This window comes from Calidris pugnax, unplaced genomic scaffold, assembly GCF_001431845.1.
Source record: "Calidris pugnax isolate Ruff unplaced genomic scaffold, ASM143184v1 scaffold26, whole genome shotgun sequence".
NCBI classification, from domain to species: Eukaryota; Metazoa; Chordata; class Aves; order Charadriiformes; family Scolopacidae; genus Calidris; species Calidris pugnax.
Window position 1 is genome coordinate 855,541 of NW_015090765.1, and position 23,082 is coordinate 878,622.

The 23,082-nt window shown below is 40.0% G+C and overlaps 1 long non-coding RNA gene across 1 annotated transcript in view; it reads right to left on the minus strand.

Annotated features, from left to right (window-relative positions):
• The window catches only part of LOC106902787, a 46,279-nt gene that overhangs the window by 7,958 nt on the left and 15,239 nt on the right, over positions 1-23,082 (minus strand). The gene's annotated exons all lie outside the window — the stretch shown is intronic.

The following is a 23,082-nucleotide window of genomic DNA, read 5'->3' on the forward strand; positions in this document are numbered from 1 at the left end:
TTTTTATACGTTTTATATATATATATATTGCATAAGGGCATTTTAAAACATTGTATCCCCTCTATTTTTCATATCGTGAATGTCAAACGTTAAACTCTTTTTCCGTACCTTTTTTTTTTAATCTTGCATTCCAGACTGGTGAAAGATGTAGAGAATGTATCAGCTGTTCTCCATGGGTAATATGTGAAATAAAATAAACACTATTACATAAACCAGTTCTGTTACGTTGCCTTTAGTGGGGGCAGGTGGTCGAGATGAATGATTTCTTACCTAGTTGAGTCCTACCCTTACTAACCTAGCCCGGCAGTTCTGTGACAGACTAAAAGGTTTTGGTTACAGCCTTTGTTAGTAGCCACTTTATCTCCTCAAATCAAGTAAATTCGGGAGCAAGCACGCATCTTAGAATCCCAGGGCAGAGCTGTTGGGAAGGCTCTGAGGCCTTTTCTACCCGTTCCAGCCAGGGCTGAATCGTGTCACAGCTTGGATTGATCGTGCGAGTTTATTTTTTGCCCTAATTAATCAGAGAAACAACTGCACACTTCAACATTGCACAACAAAGTAACAGATTTATTGAGGGAGCACGTTCCAAAAATGGTCATGGCTGCTTCCAAGGTTATTTATGTTGAAGGATTTCCTGGGCCACAGTTCAGGTTAAAGTTAAACGGTGACCGGTTCAGTGCGGGCAGAACATCTTGGATGAAAGCTTAGCATTAGGGATTTTGTTGTTTTGTTCTTTTTTTTTTTCCCTTTTTTTTTTTTGTGTTCAAAAAAACCCCAACAAATTCCAACTGAAGACCAGAAAACAAACGTGAAGCTGAACCCTATTAATGCACCAACAGCACCATCTATTGGTGTCTACTCTTTGCAAGCCAAGAAAACAATCCTAAAATATAAACAAGTGTATTTTAGTAACGGCTCGGATAAAACATACATTTTCCCCTATTTTATAGTATCTCTGAACATAGTCAGCATACGCAGGAGAGGACTGGGGAACAGCAACACAAAATGCCGCTAGAATAAATTAAATGGGCATATTTTTTTTACCTCATAATAAATGCCCAAGGAACATACATTTACAAGAAAAATTCAAAAGAACTGGCAATGATGCCTTTCCAGGAACAGCTGTGAAAAAGCTTGGGTGGGAACCCAGCTGACTAGATACCTGGCATATATTCAGAATTGTTTTTCTCCCCAAAGTTTTGAAGCTCTGCTCAGAATTGCCTATTTTTAGTTACTTTCCTAAACATTTTCAACTAAGAATTTTGGAATCTTGAGATGTGGGTTTTCCACTTGAAATGTTGGTTTGTTTGGTTGGTTTTTTTTTTTTTTTTTTGAAAGTGCATATATAGTGACATTTGCCAGTTTCAATTACCATCTGTTTGTTACCAGCTGGAAGAGAATTTACCTCTCTACTGCTGATGGCCTTTCTGATCCAGATCTTGTAAGATGTAAGGGGTGACAGCAAACGCATGATCTTCAGCACAGATTATAGCTGCCAGCTGAGAAACAAGCAGGTGGCTACTCTCAAATCAGGAAAGATCTTGAAATTAGAATAATTGCTGCTTATAAGACTTGGGGTGCTTGTGTTGGGAAATTACAATGTGTACGTGAAAGCGTGATCCTACTCAAAGTACATAGAATATCCAAAATTACTTCAACAGAACCATAAAATTTAATAGCTACAGTATTTTACTTATGGGTTACGCAGCTGGCATCTTTATCATCTAAACTTGTGGCATAAGGCTGGATTGGACTACAAGCATGGTTGAGCACGTACCTGCCAACTAGTAATTTCTGTTTGTATTGATCTTTTCTTCATTTACTGCCAAAACCCAGTCCCCGCTTAAAGTACCTTTCTTCCTTCCTTTCCCTTTCGCTATCAGAAAACACTTTGCTCAAAGCTGAAAGATCCTTGGACTAACCTGACAAGGCTAAAAGCAGAAAACTGGTGCTGGACAGCATAATGCCGACGTTATTGGAGATTGGGAAGTGCAATTTCCCTTTGGAAGGATCAAGAGCACCACCTGCCGCACTTGTAGGGAGAAACAAAACTCCAGCAACTAAAGAAAAGATGTTTTTTTTATTCCCTCTAACCTCACCCCCCCCCCAGTCTTTGAAACCATGTCTTCTAAAGAATAAAGACCAACCTCTTCCTCTTGCCCATGCAGGAGACATTACTGAGGAACTTTGGCTAAGCATCTTTTCGCTCCAGCATTGCAAAAAACAGCAACTAAAGAAAAGATTTTTTTTTTAATTCCCTCTAACCTCACCCCCCAAATCTCTGAAACCATGTCTTTTAAAGAATAAAGACCAAGCTCTTCCTCTTGCCCATGCAGGAAACGTTACTGAGGAACTTTGGCTAAGCATCTTTTCACTATGAACATACCTCAGAGGAAAATGTTGGACACTAATCTTTAAACAGCAGTTGAAATCCATACATGAACTAGATTAAAATCTCTGAGGAGTGAAGGGCTTTTGAAATCCCTGAGGTTTCAGGGAGAAGAAGAGTGTGAAACAATATCAGCCCATGAAAGCAAGCTTCCTCTTGAAGGTCAAGAAGAGCTGTGTGCTTAGGTCAAGGCCAGCTTATGCTCTAATTTGACAGATGAGAAATGGAAGATGTCATCAAATGGCTCCAAAATCAGGAGCATCCATTTACCCAACGCCTTTCTTCACGTATTTATTTCTAAGAACAATCTGGTCGCCAACGGCCAGCATTTCAAAGGCTGCTTAAAACATGACTATAAGTTCAGTTCAGACAAGGTTCTAAGTGTAAATTAAGTTTTGCAAAGGTAAAAATGTATCAGAGCAGGAATTCATCCTTGTCCACCAGTCTGTTCAGGAGCGGATGCCAAAGGAATGGTCATCATTCTCAGCAGAGGCTCCAGAGTGAAGTGTCAGGAGAGTTCATGGAATATTCTTTATGACTTATTATTTTGTTTTGTACCTACCCTAGAGACTCCCTATGGCAAAGAAAAAGTATTACACTATAGACAATTTTTTATTACCAAAATAGATTCCAAGGGCTATTTTTAATCTCAGAAAGATTTTTGTGGCTCCATTATTAGTGCTATATGGAATGGTGGCAAAGGGCCTAAAATGCTGATATACAAGTGCTTTCCCATAAGGTCCTAGTGCAGGTCCCCTAACCTGGAAGAGAGAAACTAGTAATTATTTGTCTTTCTCCAATTGGTACCACAAAAATTACTTTTAAGCAGCCACATCACACGGAAGACTGCAAAAAATGCTTGTTCTCCAGCTACATCAGAAAGTGGTCAAATTGTCCTGCCACTGTTACCTAGGAACAACTTTTACTGTATCCAAAAAGTAGAGACACTGGTGTGCTCTCAGACGATTATCAAAATCTGCAAAGCATCTTGGTTCGTGCTAATAAGAACTGCAGTCAGGTGCCAGATATAAACTTTTACTGCAAGTACAATGACAGAAAGGGGAATACTAATGAATACTTTGGCACATATGAAGCCTTTTCTGGCTCATTTAGTACCCAAAGGACAGCAAGTCATAATTAAAGCCAATAATGGCAACTCCAGACAGCCATCCAAATATTTTCCTTGTGCCGTCAATACACCGTTTTATATTATCTCACATCATTTTTAAGTAGCGTAGAGCACACAGGCATCAGGAGAAAAAATTCCAGCGTGACTGAGTACAACCAATAACTGAATCCAATTATGCCTAACTAACATTTGTTTATTGTGTTCACAATAGTTTGCTTTTATTATCCAAATATTTCTTAAAGAACATTTCTTTTCATCAAATAAGTTGTGTCAGCTTTGAAACAGCTTTAATTTTTAAATACTTCATTCTTTGGAGGAGGGCCGTGTAGGAGAAGGACCATAATATGTTCATGTTCTTTGTAAAGAACTTTGCTTTTTACTACATGCTATATATATACAGTAGTCAAAATGCTTGATAACTATAGGGTCTCCAAATGAAAAATAAATGGTTCCATTAAGACTAGAATCAATGCTAATAGTTTGATAAGACTGGAGTGTTTTGCTTACAAAATTCCTAGCGACTTCAACAGCAATGAGAAAGCCAAATGGAATCTTTTTACTTTCTTTGATTCTGTGATAACTTTTACCAAACATTTAACTGGACCTCCTTGAGTCTCCCATCCACTTACAAAAGCCTGGGTTTTTCCAAAGTCAGGAAAGATCAGTACAATGCAGCTGAAGGGAAATATTTTGTAATAAATTCTGACTCTCAGAATAGGTTTGCAAAATAAATATTCCCCCAGTACTTTCAGTCAACTATCACTTCCCAGATCTGTCAGTTTGCAAATTGCATGTAACTTTTCCAGCAATTATAAAACGGTTTATATTTTCTTCATACTTTGCTAACTTGGTGTAAAAATAAACAAACAAATGTCTCGGTCTTAATCTCTGGTGTCCAGTAGTATTGGCAGAAACAGAAGAACAAACGTAATGGATTTTATCTGTTAGTTCAGGAGCAAACTAAGCAGTTCATCACAGAAACACGATTATTGTCCTTTTAATAGGTGGTTACTGTCACAGGAGTTACCATGAAAATGAAACACTCCAAAAGGCCACCATGTATTTCATCCTACTGCTGTTACAGAAGAGGACAAAAAGGGGGTGGGTTCCTCCTGTCCCCTTACATGACCTGACTCTAGTGTGGCTCTCTGCTAGAAAGCAGCAAACTCTGAGAGGCCACTACACTTCTCTGCCTGTGTATAAAGATTTGGGAGCAGATCTGAGTCTGCACACTGGAGGAAGACAGCTGCACCTTGTAAAGTAAATTTGTTCTCTTTAGAGACAAGGAAAAAGTGATGGATTTCTAAGTCACTTTTCCTAAGACATTTTTTTCCTGGGGCTGTGCAGCTCTGCATCTCATTCTACATAAGGAACAAATTCATAGTCTGGCCCTTTATTGATAAACAACATGAAAAATATGCAACTGGCATATATCATTAGTCTCTTTACTGCCTACAGACATCAGACATTCTGGTGGTGATGAACTGGTGAGCCAAAGAGGAATCTCAACATCAAATCCCAGGCCTGAGACTGATCCCATCTAATTGAAACAAAACTTCTACCAAATTCAGCGGGAAAAAACCTCTAAGCCCCAGCTTGCTTTCAAAAACACGTCTATTTTTATACTGAATGCCTGTATCGTAAGTTTTGCTTTATGCTGCATTTGTTCACAAGTTCTGAAGACTGAAAGAAACTACTAAAAGGTAGAAGTAAGGGACTGGAACTCAAAAAGAGGTAACTCAGATCCAGACTCTTGGTTCAATCTGAAATGAGTTCAGCAATGTATGATCACTGCTGCTCCTCTTAAGTGCTGCTGGCAATGACAGCTTCAACAAACATACATGTCTCAAGTGCAACACTAAATGTGTTCATGAGTAGAGACTGAATCCCAGAAACTTCCCGTGTTCTCTTCCAAAACCCAGACTTCATTTTTTTATTCAATACAGTAGGATTTTGTCATGTTTTAAACACTATGACTTTGTAGTGTTCTCATCCAAAACCCAGACTTCATTTTTTTTATTTAATACAGTAGGATTTTTTGTCATGTTTTAAACACTATGACTTTGTATAGTAGCATTTCCTTCCTCCTCTCTCTTCTTTACAAAAAAAAATAATCTTATCACCTATTTTGAAGACTCGGAAAAGGTTGTATTCAGACAACTAATTCAAATGAGAGAGTGAGTGGTGTACACAGCTCACAGCAGAAATTGGCAGTCAAAGTTCCTCTGTCAGTCATGTGCACACACAGACAGTCTAGCACTTTGTGATAATATTTGCACAAGGCAATCAGTATCTGTTTAATGAAGGATATAAAAAGATTTGCACAAAGAAGTGACTCCTGCAGAGACAAAGATGATTTACTGAGTGGTAATTCACATCATCTCATCCCAATCTCATTTCATTAACTCCTGGTAATGGGGAGAAAAAAACCCTCACGTTACAAGTGCACAAGAGCTATTAAACCTGATTTATTGTCTTAACCACACTGCAAGACAGACAGAAACAAATGATACATTTTTTTCCATGGAATGTTGTTAGAGTATGTGTACTAAGATATTTTTCTTCTTCTACTAGTCTGGCGCATCTGTACAACTTTGCTGCCATCTGCTGCCTTCTAAAGAAAAATAAATCACTCTCATTTAAAATTATTGCTGGATGTCAAAGTGGTAGAGTGCTGCTGCCCGCAGGGAGGCCTGCATTTAGAAGAATTTTATATCTGGCCTGGGCTAGTTGCTCAATATGCTGAGTAAGGCAGAGACTCAAATTTTTCATTCCTCCTGGGCTTTACTCAGAAAAAGCAGGAACAGCACAATACCTTTACATATTCCGAGAGATGGACAAAAGAAACTATTCTGTTCTTTCTGTTGTTCTGAGGAAGCTCAGGGGTTACACTTTGCCAAATGGATGCCCGGGTACTCCTATTCCAATACCACTTTTGTCTACCAAGAGAAGAGTGAACATAGCATTCTTTTAGAAAATATGGTTTTCAAGGTGTGACAGGAAGGGATCAAAGGAGAACACTGGCTCATGTGTGTTACAGGAATTCCCTATTTACTGATGAGTAAAGAAGGCTGAAATCAGAAAGACCAGTACAGCCTTTTCAGGAGAACTCAGGATTGGAGAGATGTACATACGCTCTTCATTTCTAGACAGAGAGCTTTTTAAATGGCAGGAATCAGGACAGGGTGTTGAATCAGACTGACCTGTCTCTCCCATCTATCTAAACAAGGCATAAACAATGCACCACCTCAGTAGTTGTTAGGTGTGAGCTGTCAGCTTCTATGATCACCAAACTGATGTTGTTCCTCTAACTTAAAAACAGAGGGAATATTTTCAGCAATGATATTTTTGTATTGGATTCCTGTGATGACCAAACTGATGTTGTTCCTCTAACTGTTAAAAACAGAGGGAATATTTTCAGCAATGATATTTTTGTATTGGATTGAAAGCACAGTTGTATTTACTCTGATATGATTATGTAAGCTATGCACTTAGTATAATACAGGTATTCTTATTTTAATAAATAAACTGCTGCAAAATGTTTTATTATACCACATGAGCCAACAACACTTACACAAGAGTGAAGTAGCATATCTGGTATGGAGGGCTTCTTCAAATTCTACCTGATGAAGCTAAGGACAGTAGAGGTGACTTGTAAAAAAGACTGTAAATATCTTGGCTTGTGTGAAGGATTTTTTATATTTTATTTTTAATCCTGCTGAGTAACTCAAACAGGTATTAAAAAATGACCCTTCCATCAAAATATTCCTTTTCATCTCTATCACCATAGAGTTTCTTCAAAAAATGGTACGCTATATGATGCCTACTTACAACATCCAGCCCTTTATTCATAATGTGTTTAAAACAAGTCATCGAAATAGTCCACCATCTATTTACCTCTGGTTTGGAATAAGTGCTGGTTAAATGTTCTCCATGCTGGATATACAGTCATTCACCAGTTGGTTCATTTAGCACACCCAGCTTACCTACTACATACTCTATTATGAATGGTTACAAGGTGAGAATGGAAATGTTGTATGAGTGGGGCACACTTGGCGCATGGACCTTCATCCCTGAAGTTACTTGAGCCTACATCTTTGCTTCCTTGCCTCAAGACAGGCATCAGTTATGTTCCCGGGCCAGAAAAGCAGCTTCACTCTTGACTAAATCTGTGAGGCCCCAGGTACAGCTGCAAATAAGGCGAGGCACTGCAGTTAATTACTGGCAGAGCAGTGGGAGACAGGACTAACGAGCAGGCTGAGCTGCCACTGCCCACTAGATGAATGCACACATACAAATACAGCTCATGGAAGCACCCAAAGATAGAATCATAGAATCGTCTAGGTTGGAAGAGACCCTTGGGATCATCGAGTCCAACCATCTCCCCTACTCTACAAAGTCCTCCCCTACACCATGTCCCTCAGTGCCCCATCTAAACATCCCTTAAACACATCCAGGGATGGTGACTCCACCCCCTCCCTGGGCAGCCTGTTCCAATGCCCTATCACTCTTTTGGTGAAAAATTCTTTCCTAATGTTCAATCTAAACCTACCCTGTTGGAGCTTGAAGCCATTCCCTCTCGTTCTGTCACTAATTACCTGTGAGAAGAGACCAGCACTAACCTCTCTACAGTGTCCTTTCACGTAGTTGTAGAGAGTGATGAGGTCTCCCCTCAGCCTCCTCTTCCTCACACTAAACAGCCCCAACTCCCTCAGCTGCTCCTCATACGATTTGTTTTCCAGCCCCCTCACCAGCTTCGTTGCCCTCCTCTGCACTCGCTCCAGCACCTCCAGATCTCTCTTGGATTGAGGTGCCCAGAACTGGACACAACACTCGAGGTGTGGCCTCCCCAGTGCTGAGTACAGGGGGACAATCACCTCCCTGCTTCTGCTGGTCACACTATTTTTGATATGTGTGTATAAACACACCTACCCAGTAAGCCACACCGTAGGACTGATGGGAAAAGGCCTGATAAACTCAGGCCTACTGTCACCTCCAGGGCACATCGTTAGTAATAACCACACAACTGACAGATACAGAAGAACAAGAATCAAAGCTATTACCAGCCCTCTTCCACTTAAGGCTGTTGACTGAAGATCACTGGGGGCAGGCCGCTGCATGAACAAGCCCAGTGAGAATCTGAAGAGCAGCACAGAGCAGCCAGGGCACTCCTGCTACAGTCTTGAAACAAAGCCTTATGACAAAACTAGTCTAAACAGTTCTTGTCCTGCACAAATATCTGTAGGGGATACCAGATCTCAGTTCAATTACTATTTTAAAGTAGTAACTCTTATACATATAAATGTTTGAAAGGGCTTCAAAATGATATTTCAAATTCTGTTCCAGATCCAGTTTTGGTTTCCAGTTAGGATTCTGTTCTGCTCTCTGGTTAAAAACACAGCACTTTGAAGCCACCGGTCACTGAATTAGTCTGAATTTTAATGCCGGTAGATCTCATCTATTCAAAGTAAACATGACTGGAGAAAAAACCCCTACAAACCTATCACGGAGAAAGGGGCTGGAAAAGGCCAGTGCTTTGAGAAAGAGAATAGGTGCTATTGGCCAAATCAGAGACGCTGAAGGGGAAAAGGTGATCTTCCATCTCAGTGCTCAGCAACAGCCAGAAGCCAGTATGTTGGGCATTATCAAGAAGGTTACTGAGAATGTGACACAGCGGTCAGTTTGGCACTGTATAAAACCCTGGTGCACTTCCACCTGGAGTTCAGCACACAGATCTGATCTATACATCAAGGACAAGGGATCTACACAGGGCAGAGAGAAGAGCAATGGAAAGGGTCAAGGGGATGGAGCGGCTGAGGAGAACCTCTACTTGAGGAGAGACTAAAAAGGTGGGAACTCTTCCATTTAGAGAGGAGTGGTTTAGGTTTACAAAATCATTAAGGTGGTAGACAAGGTGAACCTAGAAGTTTCATTCATCAAATCCTGTAATATTACAACTGTTGGGGGGGGGGAACTCACTGAAACTAGCAGGGAATTGGTTTAAAACTGATAAAAAATCACCTACTCTTTTTACACAGCAGTTAGTGAATTCCTGGAATTTCTTGTCTTGAGAGAATGTGGAAGTAGACAGCATCAGCAAGTCAAAAAACCCCAAAAACCCCAAACCAGTAGCAAATCAGATACTATAGGCAACAATCAGAGGTATGCTCTTTAAAATCCTTTATCCAGTGATGCTGGAAGTGTATGAGAAGAGACCCCAGGAAGTGGCCAGGTTCACATGATGTCCCTAAACACTATGTCCTTTCACTGCAGGAGACAGTGGGGGCAGCACTTTGGCCTGGACAGACTACTGCTCTAACCTAGTCAGACATCTTTTCTGTTATTATGAATAAAGCTTCTGTACTGAGAATCCCTTCCATGCAAGAAAAGGCGCTCTATTGTGCTATACTGGGAACGTGAATGGTGCCAGTGCTGTAGCAGATGACTGGAAAAATGGCTAATGAGAGCACATAGGTACAGAAACACACATCTACACAGTAGGAGATACCACCAGGACTGTTCAACCTATGTGTGCACACAGCCTCCAGCAGCAGCTTGAAACTCTCCAGGATGGTAAGGTTAGAAGAGAGTTAACTCTTCTCTGTGAGGCCTTGCTGTGTAGATAATAAAAAAGAAAGAGGCACAAATTGTCTAGACACAAGGCAGAAAAACTTGCATTGAAAGGCCAGTAATTGTCACTGCTATCACAAGTAGTTAGGAGGGTTAGAGAAGCAACTGACCAGTTGAACTACTTCAAGGGTGCTGCAGAGAGGAATAAAACATTAATGGGAAATATTGTAACCATGTTATGCTTTCTCTGAACTGCTGCTTGTTTAGTAACAGTGTTTTAATGCTTCTCGACAACGACTGTAGCAAGAGAGAAATCACTTATTTCGACTTCAGTTAAGAACATCAGAGGTCTGCGATGTGCTCTATGAGTATAATTGAACTGAATGATATTCAGTACAAGAAAAAAATGCAGGGACAAGAAGCTTAGTCTTTGTTTTCATGTGTCTTGCATATTTTTGAAGACACAAGTTTTTGTTGATTAAGGAATTTTACTTTTACCCTGCTTTCTCACCAGCCTCTCTGCTGATGAAGGATGAATAGGGAAAGTGTTGACCTTTCTCTATATGTTCCAGTTAATAAATACAAATAACACTTTCTTGTATCTGTGCCCAGTTTGGATAAAAGAGAGTCTGATGGATACTGTATCCCAGATGTTACATCTGATAATTAGGCAGCTTCAAAATGTAACATAGCTGAATGTTATTAAGCCCACTAAAATAAAATTAAACCTTCATCCCTGATGGATTTTTTCTACAGGAAAACACAGATCTTGCCTTGAAAAGGTCAGTTTAAAGAAGAAACACAATGATTTAGATGAAGGTAACTTTCAGCTCTAGCTTTTCTGTGTGAAATACTTTGCAATAAACTGCTCATCAGTTGCTTATCATAGACAAACAGTCAGATGGTAAGCTCTGTTGCTTTAGTGTATTCTAACACACTTCTAGTATGATCCAGAAAATCCAGGCGAGAGGTAATATATGTGATCACATGACTTGTTATCTTAAATGGTTTCATATGTGGTATTCGCTCTAGTTATTTGACATGACTCAAGTTGACCTCATTGTTTGTGTGCTTGAAAGGGAACAATTATGCAACTACTAAATGGTATGGAAGACAGCAATGCCCTACATGACAGAAAAGAAAGTAGGAATGCAATGCTTACCAAACTGTCAAAAGGTTTTACACCAGCATAATAAGTATATTTTCTTTTGTACAGTCCTATATTACAGAACAATGAAAAAGTTAACATTCCTGCTGGTAAATCTGGCTTTATCAAAACATCTTGTAGTTCTTGTAGTCATTTGGAACCTACAGTTTTTGTGGTTCTCACTTACATCAGAACCTATTTTCAGACAGGTTCCATGTTTGCCAGAATAACAAAAAATAAAAGAATTAAAGCAGGAAATATTGTCACTAAAAATAGCATCTTATGACAACGCTGTCAAATGATAACATAGGTAGATTGATGCATATGTATCTTCAGTTATAAAATCTTTGTACATACTTAACATGAGTTCAGCAACATCTTAAGGAGGATGTTGAAGCAAGTACATCTTTAGTTTTATCAGTGGTTTATGAAAAACACTGATGAAATAACATGGCATTAATTAAGCCTGAACAAGGCACAAACACTGTAACTTTCTTTTTTGAACTTCTTGCAAAAGCATTGGTATTAAAAAGTTAGAAAATGAAGGATGGAAGAGTCCTGGAAAATTCACTGATATCTGTTTAATCTGATTTTGAAATTCTTTAGTTTAGTTTTCCTGGCACCTATTTCAAGTTTTTGCAAGTGAAAACATGTAATTTCTTATGAAACTGCAAGGCATCCTCTGAAAACTATTTTACTAGATTTCAAATCACCTTGAAGTCTTTGCAGAGGACTGTTGAGCAGACAGAGGTTACCAGGTAAAGACATTCTATTGTTCTGAAGCCTCTGATTCCAGTCTTGTGGAGCAGACAGAGGTTACAAGGTAAAGACGTTCTATTGTTCTGAAGCCTCTGATTCCAGTCTCATCTTATCAAATGTCAGTAGCTAGTGAGTGACTGGATGGACAACACCCAGTTGAACCAGCACAGCAGGCAGTTCCTACTGCTTCAGAAGGGTGAGCATTTTCTGCTGATTCCATAATGAATCAACTTAAAATGGGTGGCAACAGGCTGGTGGAGGTATTTTAAGACAATGTTAAATTGTGCATAATTAGGGTTTATTAGACATTCTGTACTGATTCCAGTGTCCTCACTAAAGCCCACACCTGAGGAAGTCTATGCTGTATTCCCTAGCTCTTCCTCCTATTTCAGTATTCTCTGTTCCCCATTCTACAGGTCTCTGGGGATGTTATGCATGTTCAAGAAAATGCTCCAGGAGAGAGGAAACGTCAGAAAAAATAGTAAATGTCTTTGGCTATCACACAAATGCCCAATTGACAGTATGCGTTCAAGAAAATGCTCCAGTGAAGTCCTGGAGAGAGGAAACGTCAGAAAAAATAGTAAATGTTCAAGAAAATGCTCCAGGAGAGAGGAAACGTCAGAAAAAATAGTAAATGTCTTTGGCTATCACACAAATGCCCAATTGACAGTATGTGCCTGTTTGCTACCTAGCATAATAATCTTTCCTTGACCTACTGGTAGAATTGTTGATGCACATTGAGAGGACAAGAGCCTAGAGAATATGACAATGTTCTTTTGGAGCATGGAGGCTACCAGCTCTGAGGGAGGCAGACATTGGTGCCCGAGGATTTAATAAAAAAGTTTCCCCGGATGCTTGACAACATGATCTTGCCTCCAGATACTGTGTTTCTTTCAATATGTAAGTAGGAAGATCAGTTTTAATTAGCGTGACTTTAAAGCTGACCAAAGCAAATACCAATTACCATCAGTCAGCACGGTGATTACAGCTACCTCAGACACATTGCAACAGAAGACTGGTTGCTTTGTTTATGTGTTACAAGTGGATGGCAAAGGAAAGCCAACATCATGATTTAGCTCACAGCCTTGGAATCAAGAGGAGGAGAAAAATAGTCTTTCTTACCATGACACATTCAGTGTTTTCTTCTGGATTTCTTGGGACTTTTCTCAAGCAGTGTCACAGACACGAGAGTGAAAAGTAAATAGATCAGATGGCTGACCAGAGTGCTTTTGTGCCACAAGTAGCTGGTATGGAACTGTACCAAACTGTGGTTTTCAGGCCACAGCATGGCCTCAGAGCCTTCTGCTCTGTTCAGCACGGTCTGGTAGTAACTGCCCTCAGTTATATCCCTCACAGCTGCTCTTTCCCAATCTGAAAGTGATATTGCACTTTGGAACCACAGCATTTCCCACTGAGGGCAAAAGCCCTCCTTGGTTCCCTAAGGTGGTACTGCCTGATGGTGTTATCCTGAACCAGAAAGCAACTACGTTCCCAAACACATGCTGTCAAGCTTTTTGTCTTAAAAAGCATTCAGCTTTTTAGGGCTCTTTCTCTGAAGCAGCAATGAGGGGAGTATCAACTCTTCTACACATTTGTAGTGCTCACTAGCCCAGGTGTTCACTGCTCTCACACGATCCATTCCTTCTTGCAGGTTTGGAAATGATTATCCCAAGCAGAATGCCTTGAGAAGGTAATGGGTTTCCTGCCTGTGTCTAGGTCATTCTGACCTAACCCCTTTCCTGTAATATTGTCAGACAACTGGCTAACTGCCAACGTGCTCAACAAATTTAAAATGCCATTAGAAAGATTATGGTCAGTGTCCAGTCCTGATTTCTTCCAACTCAAACAGTTGTGAAAATGTGTGGAATATTTAAATTGCACTTGCTTGTACTGTGCTGACATAGAGTGGGATTTTTGTTTCTATTGACTCCTGTCTGAAAAGCTCCTCCAACCTCTAAGTTATTTTCATCCATGTCTAACATGGAAGATTTTTGAAACAGCATTTAGCTAAAAAGGGAAGATGACATTAAAGTGTGTGCCAACTTTCCAAATGCCAAATTACAATGACTTTCTTGTCTCACTGCCACACCTATGAAAAATGTGGCTACAAAGATAACCTAGAAATGGGAATATTAGTCTGCAATACAGCTGCACTCAACTAAATATTTAAGTAATTACAGCTCCTCCAATCTCTAAGTTATTTTCATCCATGTCTAACATGGAAGATTTTTGAAACAGCATTTAGCTAAAAAGGGAAGATGACATTAAAGTGTGTGCCAACTTTCCAAATGCCAAATTACAATGACTTTCTTGTCTCACTGCCACACCTATGAAAAATGTGGCTACAAAGATAACCTAGAAATGGGAATATTAGTCTGCAATACAGCTGCACTCAACTAAATATTTAAGTAATTACAGAATTAAAAAGCTGAGTCAGTATGAGGGCACAGTCTGTGAGCTTGTGGGGACAGCTCTCTCCCTGACTTGTTAAGATAAATTACCTCTTTGAGCAAATCCTTACTCTTCCTGGGTTTGGGGACAGATTGGGGGTTCTTCCTATACTATTGTGTACCTGGCACTCCTTTTGTGAAGTAGTAGGACTCACTGGGCAAGGAAATAGTTACCACTAAACACATTAAGGCAAGAGCAGGAAATAAGGATACTCTGGGGAATCTGGGAGGCAAGTGGATGCAAAGAGGCTACACCTTCATGGATTATGTTGTCTCCTCCAAGGAGCAGTCCCTGGTCCCTGAGCCAAGCAGTTCTATGTGGTTCATGTCCACTCTGCTACGTTGCCATGCAGCATGATTGCCTCTGCCTGTGCTGACAGCTGGGGTGTGGTTGGGCAACTGGGACTGTCTGGGTTAAAACCAGCCAGGGTTCAGTCTCTAAATGAGAACATGGAGACTCCAAAAGAAAAAGAGCCAGGAGAGGTCAAAAACCTGAAGACTGGACACTGGGAGCAGATAGACAAGGAGAATGAGACAGGGCAGACATAATACAGATTAGAGAATGTGTGGTGGAAGTCAGTGCTCAGGGGAGAGACCCAGGAATTCATTAGTCTTTGGGGGAACATAGTGTGTTGTATGCACTTCTACAGAACAGCAATACAGGTTTCTTGTGCAAGAAAAGTTATCTAGAAAAATAAACACCAATAATAGCATATACTACATATAACAGTGCCTAAATCCAGAAGATCTAAGAAGTAGTTGGGAGATGATAAATCTGGTTAAATATAACTCTTACTGATAACAAGAATTAACTAACTTTATCTAAGAAGTTATAAAATGTATAGAATACCAGAAGATCATGATACTTAATATTAATCTTATTTAGATATGGACTTCTCTGTAAGTTTGTGGAATGTTCAGCTAGAAGCACAAATGTCCATCTTCGTTTGTTTACTGTCTAAGAACAGTATCTGTGCCCCTAAATGGATTTCCAAAGCACTTAGTTGCTCAGAACTGACCTTTGAAAATCCTAAATGAAATATGCGTGTGTATGCCAGTGTTGAGGTGTTACTGTTTAGCTTTGGAAAAAGCTGGTTGGAAATTTAAGAAAATGGGAAATGCATCAAGTTAGAATCTTTTTCTTATTACCTCTTGTAGGAATCTGTAGTCTTTGTGAACTCATGTTTTTCTTCAGCAAATCTGCAAATAATTTTCAAGGAAACCAAAAATATTGTGTTAAGGTTCCAGGACTATCTGTTTCTATTATTTTTGTTATTTCCCCTCTATATACAATTCTTAAAAAAATAGCTATTTATACACAGTTAAAGAGATTAGGTAGTGCATGCAGATCTGCACTCGCTTGGACAGAAAATTCAAAATGCCTTGAAAGGCAAAGTGGTAAGAGAGAAATAATAATTCATAAAGACTGCTATATATTACAACAGATAATATTATTTTAAAAAGTTATAAGTTTATGGTTTACCTTGCTGAATTCAACACAATTCATTTCAAATTCAACACAAAATGGAGCTCAGTAGATCTCCCACAATCTTCAGTTTTGCTCCAGAAAAGTGCCTTCTCCTGCCCTCGTATTTTTCTTTTGTTCTTCATGTGCCATTTGATAGATCCTCTGACTGTCTTTTTTGTTACTAGAAGGCACTGAAAAGAATACAGATAATGCAGAGAAGGACTTGCTGGTTTCACTGCAATATCAAGGCACAATTTAGCCTTGATCAGCTAGGGCAGGGAAGAGGCAAAGCCTTCGCTTCACCTTGAGCTGTAATCTCTGCTCCCCTTGTCACTGGCCACTGGAAAAAACTCATGGCTGATACTCCTTTCTTCAGGCAGCATTGCAGTTTGTCTCACAGTGTTTTGCCAGGATGGATGTTTTTACTCAAGCAGTGAAGAGAAATGTCTATTGCCTGCAAGCACCTTTCAGGGGCATGTTTTCAAACAGTTCAGCAAAAAGTATCAGGGAGGACGTGAGGTTTCAGAGGCTGCCAGGCAAGACAACCCACCCCCTTCCTGTGCCTCTGGTGACATGCTTCTGTCCTGCTACTGAAAGCTCTGCAGGAAATGATGAGACAGAAACCAATTTCTTCTGGCAGAGAGCACTTAACCTTTGGAAATCTAACTTGTATATTACAGCAGAGGCTTTGACTAATGGTATTTAAGGGAATCTTTGTGAACACAGACACAATGTAAAGATTTAACTGTCTTCAACACCAACATTGACAGACTCTTCTCAGCTGCAGACTAGAAGTCTGCTCAGGGCTCCAGCTCTCTCTGTCCTTACTCCAGTTGCAGATATGTAGCTTTCCCCTTGTCAGTGCTTCTGGCAAGGAAAGCACTTTGGAAGTGCTTTCAAAGTGGAAATGGGAAAACCTGTATTTCTCCAAACTCGTCTGGATACCCAGAAGTGAGGAGAACTCTTCTAACAGACTGCCAGCTGGACCAAGAATAATGAAGTTCCAAGGTTTAAACAGTGGTCTGCTCTGGCCGTTCTTGACGTAAAAAGATACTTTTACTCCCCTCCAGTCCAGTCCTCCCACTCTTTCATTTTTTGGTTCCCTTTCTTGAACTTCTATGGATTAAAACCAGAAAACAAACAGCATCCCTTCCCCCACTTCAGAAGAACACTTTTTCCTGCTTTTCTTGGCCGAGTGCTCCCTTCGTACTCAGTGGGTATCCTTGGGATATCTCCCAAGGCAGGCCCTGCGCAATGGCCCAGCACCAAGAACTGTGGCTGCCTAGTGCCTAGCAACACTGACATGACCTCAAGTGGCTTAATTTTGTAATTGCTGTCTCTTAGGTAGTATGTGAACTCAAACCGATCTCCAAGACTCATAACCACACCAAAAATCTCCCGAAAGGAACAGACACTCACTGGCCTTAGTCCCTTTTCTGAAGATTCCAAGATATAGAGCCCATTTTCTTTGTTTTTCATTCATGCAATAACAGGAAATCCCAGAGAGCCAAACAAGAGATTTTGTTGTTTCCCAGAACTGGTAGCACCTTAACGGCTAATTTGGTTTAGGCAAAATTAAATTAAAAATAACCCAAATAACCACCCCTCTCGTTCAGCTGTATGTTCCTATTATTAAGCAGCAATTGAAAACTTGCATCGATTTCACCTCAGCCAAGACTTCATCCCAAATACATTATCAGTGCACACGACTGTTTGCTACTGTGCTGGAGATCTGTGATCTATACTCTCAAAGTTTTTCTAAAAGCTTGAAATCAAAGATCACTTGCTACAAACATATTCTGAGTAACATCAATGAGGAACTTCTAAGATAGTTGATCTCCATCACAGTAACTGATTAAATTCACAGTATAGTCAATTTCTGGGTCACAGTAGTCATTTAGATACCTTAGCACTATTTCAAAAGCTGGCAACATGATATTTGAAATAATATAATTCGTAGGTATTAGGGGAGCATATTCTGGTAGCACTTCTAGCTTCTGACCAACAACTGAATAGTTTGGCAAATGTCCTTCAGACACAGAGGACAAACACAGAATTTGGACAAGAATACACTTCCATTTCTTGGCTATGTCATGATCTTTAGAAGGATAAAAACGCATCCAACTTAAATGAATTTAATCACAGCACTTCCACAACATCTGTTCAATAGTGTGGTGGATTGACCTCAGCTGGCTGCCAGGTGCCCACCAAGCCGTCCTAGGACTCCCCTCCTCAGCAGGACAAGGGCACACAAAATAAGATGGAAAAGAACTTGAGGGTCAAGATAAAGGCAGTTTAATAAAGGAGACACAAAATAAGATGGAAAAGAACTTGAGCATCAAGGTAAAGGCAGTTTAATAAAGGAAAAACAAAGGCCACGGCAGAAGCAAAGGAGACCCAAAAGATTTATTTTCCACTTCCCATCAGCGGGTGATGTCCAGCCACCTTCTGGGAAGTAGGGCTTCAGTATGCATAGCAGTTGCTCCAGAAGACAAATGTCATACTAATGAATGCCCCCCTCTTCCCCACCTTTCTCTTAGCTTTTATTGCTAAGCAGATGTCATATGCTATGGAATATCTCTTTGGTCAGTTTGGGTCAGCTGTCCTGGCTACCCCCTCTCCCAGGACCTTCCCCAGCTCTGCGGGGGAGAGGGGATGTTGGAGAGACAGCGTTGGTGCTGTGGGAGCACTGCTCAGCAGTAACCAAAACACTGGTGTCTTATCAACACTTTTCTAGCTACAAATACAAAGCACAGCACCCCTCTCCCAGGACCTTCCCCAGCTCTGCGGGTGAGAGGGGATGTTGGAGAGACAGCGTTGGTGCTGTGGGAGCACTGCTCAGCAGTAACCAAAACACTGGTGTCTTATCAACACTTTTCTAGCTACAAATACAAAGCACAGCACTATGAGGGCTGCTATTGGGAAAATTAACCACCTGCCAGCAAGACCCAATGCAGCCAGATTTGCCAGTTGTCTGGCCCTTTAAAATTTTTGAGGCAATGTTCAACATACAACCAAACTTTTGGTTAACTACACTGATTTGCTGCAGACAGGTGATTGCCAGTTGCCATAATAAGTGTTAGTATTTTCTTTTAAAGTTTGCTATTATTTGCCCCCTCTAATATGTGATGATGTTGACCCACATAGGCAGATTTAACTGGTAGTGGCCTTCAGCTGAATAATCCATTCAGCCATTTCTAAACTGTTTCACTATAAAATCAGGACTGCTTCTGCTTATGTTACAGAATGTGATGATTTGAGAGGATTTTTGCATGCAGTTCAACTGGAACTTTGGAAGAAGCAAGTCATAGGCACTGGGAAGGCCTTTACTTCCAAGCTGAGTCCCACTGTGCTGAATCCCAAAGTGTCACTCTTGGGTGTTATCCGCTGTCTTCACTACTATACAAGAAATTAACAGCATATTGTTTATGAATCTCAACAGAGAATCTAATTCCTCCAAAGACTTGGGATATAAATAATATGTCTATGTGACAGACCAATGGTGACAGTCATTCTTAGACTATTTACAACCTATATTGGCATTGGCATTTAGAAAGCAGTGGACAAATGTTGAACTTAGGCTGTTCAGTTGTTAATTCAAAGTGAAATACATTACCAGATCATTCTAATCTAAAACATAAAAAATATACAACTGGACTATTGCAATTCAGCTTACATCAGTGTCTGAATGTAAACATGAACTAGGTCAAAGTTGTTTTAAGCTTTTTATAAAGGATGTTTGCAACATTTTAACCACATGACCCAATGGTTATCTGTAACTAAGGTTTTATAATTAGATTAAATCTAGTTTTTACATTTTGTTCAGCCTTAGTTCATTTAATGATGGAAACCACGATTAGGACTGGATCATCACTTTGTAATCTGCCCTGAACAAGGTAGTAGCATGGAGCTGTCTGTGTCCTCAAACTAAGAAAACTGCTCTAGTCTTGCATCAGATGAAACTGAAGCCTCTTTAGTGCAATGATCTTAGCAAATGACTGAGAAAAGTGAACCAAAGCCTTCTTTTGTAGCTCTGCAGGGCCTGCTTCACCTCTCTTGTCTGTAGGGTTAAGATCAACACAGAAATAAAGGGGACACTTTATGCTCACTAACACCTCCGTTTAGGGCCATGATAGTAGACCATAAAGGACAGCTAATTAATTGATAGGCAAACAATTAAGGCGTCAAAGAAATGATTGGTTCATAACAGCTTTTGCATGATCAATAAGGCAAGTTGGGAATTAGAACGCTCATCCACCACTGCCTATCCTCAAGTCCTAAACAGAAGAGTTATCTTACTGTTCTTCTACATAATTAACGAGGTTCTGCATCTCTCTTTAATCAAAATTTAAAATCTCACACCTTATTTGGAAATACAAAGAGACCTGGGGGTGTGATCGATCCCACATGCATATCGGGAAGTACATAACATACTGCAAAGTTATAAAATACCTGCTGATTTCTATTTGGTTTAAGATTAGGCAATATTCATGCTTGAATAATATTTCAATTTAATAAAAGCCCAGTAAGTTCCCTGTAAGTTATGTAAGAATAATTTTAAAGTATTTAATGAAATAAATTATTTTCCATTAAAGAAACTGGGACAATTCTAAATGCCTTCATATCTCAGCCAACTAAAAATATTTTATCATAGGAATCACAAAACTTACCCCTAATGTTCAGGAATTCATCTTTATTTCTTCAGTAAAACATGTCATTCCCAACAACACCATATTAATAAAATATACTATTAATTCTCATAATAAAAAAAGTACATACTTGGAACTAAATTGTAATTACATTGTGTTCTTTAGCATTTTGTTGAAGGTGGACTATTTTATAAGCTTTCATTATTAAAGAGGTTAATTTAGCTTAATTTTCCCATCACGTATAAGTGTATCTTAATTTTTTTTCTATTCAGATGTTGAAGTCATGGTAATTAATCTTCCATGATCAGATTTAAAGGAGGGTTACTCACATTTGCAGGCAGAGACAACAAAAGTAACCATAGCCACTCCCAATGCCATTCCACATGGTCTGGCCCAGACCAGCAATGAGGCTTAGGGCTTCTGTGGCAGGAATGGCTGAATTAAAATGAAATGAAATGAAATTAAATGAAAAAGATGATTCAAGGATTGGAGCATCTCCCTTATGAGGAGAGACTGAGAGAGCTGGGACTCTTTAGTCTGGAGAAGAGAAGGCTGAGGGGAGACCTTATGAATGCCTACAAGTATCTCAAGGGAGGGTTGAAGGAGGAGGGAACCAGACTCTTTTCAGTGGTTCCCACCGAGAGGACGAGGGGCAACGGGCACAAGTTGGAACATAAGAGGTTCCACTCAAATATGAGGAGAAACTTCTTCACGGTGAGGGTGACAGAGCCCTGGGACAGGCTGCCCAGGGAGGGTGTGGAGTCCCCTTCCTTGGAGATTTTCAAGACCCGCCTGGATGCTCCTGAGTAACATGCTCTAGCTTTAGGCAATCCTGCTTCAGCAGGGGAGTCGGACTAGATGATCTCTATGGTCCCTTCCAACTCTAGAAATTCAGTGAAAATTCAGTGAAATTCAGTGAAACGCATACCCACTCCTTCAGAAGTCTCAAATTGAAGGCTGGTCCTTTCAAAGATAAAAGCAGAAGCAGATCTCACTAACATACCCCTCTGTAGCTGAAGTAGAGGTCACTACCTCCACTAAACACTTCCTGTCCTGTGACTGTGAACTCCAAGAGAGGAAATGCATATGAGTAGGTTGTCTCTGAAGAGTTTTCACAAGCAACCTGAGGGAATTCTGACACCTGAGGTACACCTATAAATTACTGTCACAGTTTGTGACAGCAGATAAGCACCGGTAACTCAATTTATAGTCCTATCTCCAACCTCTAGATCTCTCTCGCTTCTCCCACATCTCTGAATTCCTGCCAGCTTCAACTTAGAAACGCCTCCTGCTAAGTGATGTTACGTTCTGGGGAATTCTTGCTGCTCTCCTGGCAGCCTTGTCATCCTCTGCAGCTGGTTCTCTTTCCCCCTGCTCCACAATCATTATCCAGGTCAACGCTTTTCTTGCTGAATGGACCTTGAAAACTCCCTACATCATGCTGTGACAACTAAATCCACTTAGGAACCGGCCAGATACATCCCACAATATGCAGTTCCAATATTGCCTCATGCATCAGACACGTCCCTCCTGAATTGCAAGAGAAAGAGACTTAATTGATTCAATTTTAATTTGGAATTGTCTTTCTAATTTGATTTTCAAAAGGTCATATTAAAACAAAATCAGAGATATGACTGGTGTTACGTAATGGTGTAAGTTTGCTTCCCTCCCCTAAATAGCCTTTTAATTTCATTGGAATTAGTTGCATAAAGCAGGCTGGATTTAGTTCAAGTTCTCCTTTCTGTGGATGTTTAGCTTTAAAAAAGAGATCTTGTGGTTTTCTCCAAGGGGTATGAATATGAAAGATGACAAGTAAGAGCTATTGAAGATACTTCGACAAGATCAATGAGATGGCAGGTAAATGTTGAGCTGAGAAGGAAGAACGTGTCATGAGATGATAAACTGAGGAATTTTTTTCCAGAGGACTGAGTAGAGCTCTGTTCCTGGGACTTCTAAAAGTAATCTCAGTGCAGGAGCATGAGACTGAGTGGGGCTCAGCAGTTAGGAGAACACATCACACTGTTTTTGGAGTAAAGCTCTAGCATATTCTGTTATTTCTATCAAATACTATTTGTTCTCAGTTTCCAGCTAATTAATTTTATTTAAAGGTAAATAAAATGTTCCACGTTGGTTTGTTTTGCCGTAGTTCTGTTGACTCACAGGAGCTAAAGGAAGGAAAATGCCATCTCATTTAAACCTATGAGAGCTAAACCCCAGACATTGGTCCTGCTCTTCTTTTTTTTTGCCTTTTATTCCTTCAGAAAGGCATTTGTGGCCCCTGGGTGAATGGGAAGAAGAGGGATTCAGATATGATCTCTACCTCACAAACTGATGGTTACTGGAATTTGGGAAGATATGCAGGGAAAGGGTGACTCAATACCTGCCTTGTTCTTACGCACTTTATGTAAACACCCATTAGTTTTTCTTTAGTTGCTGTGATGTATACTAACTATATAATAATGCTGTTCAATGCTTATGTGACCAGCTCACTAGTCACATAAGTTTGAGATTAATCTAAAAC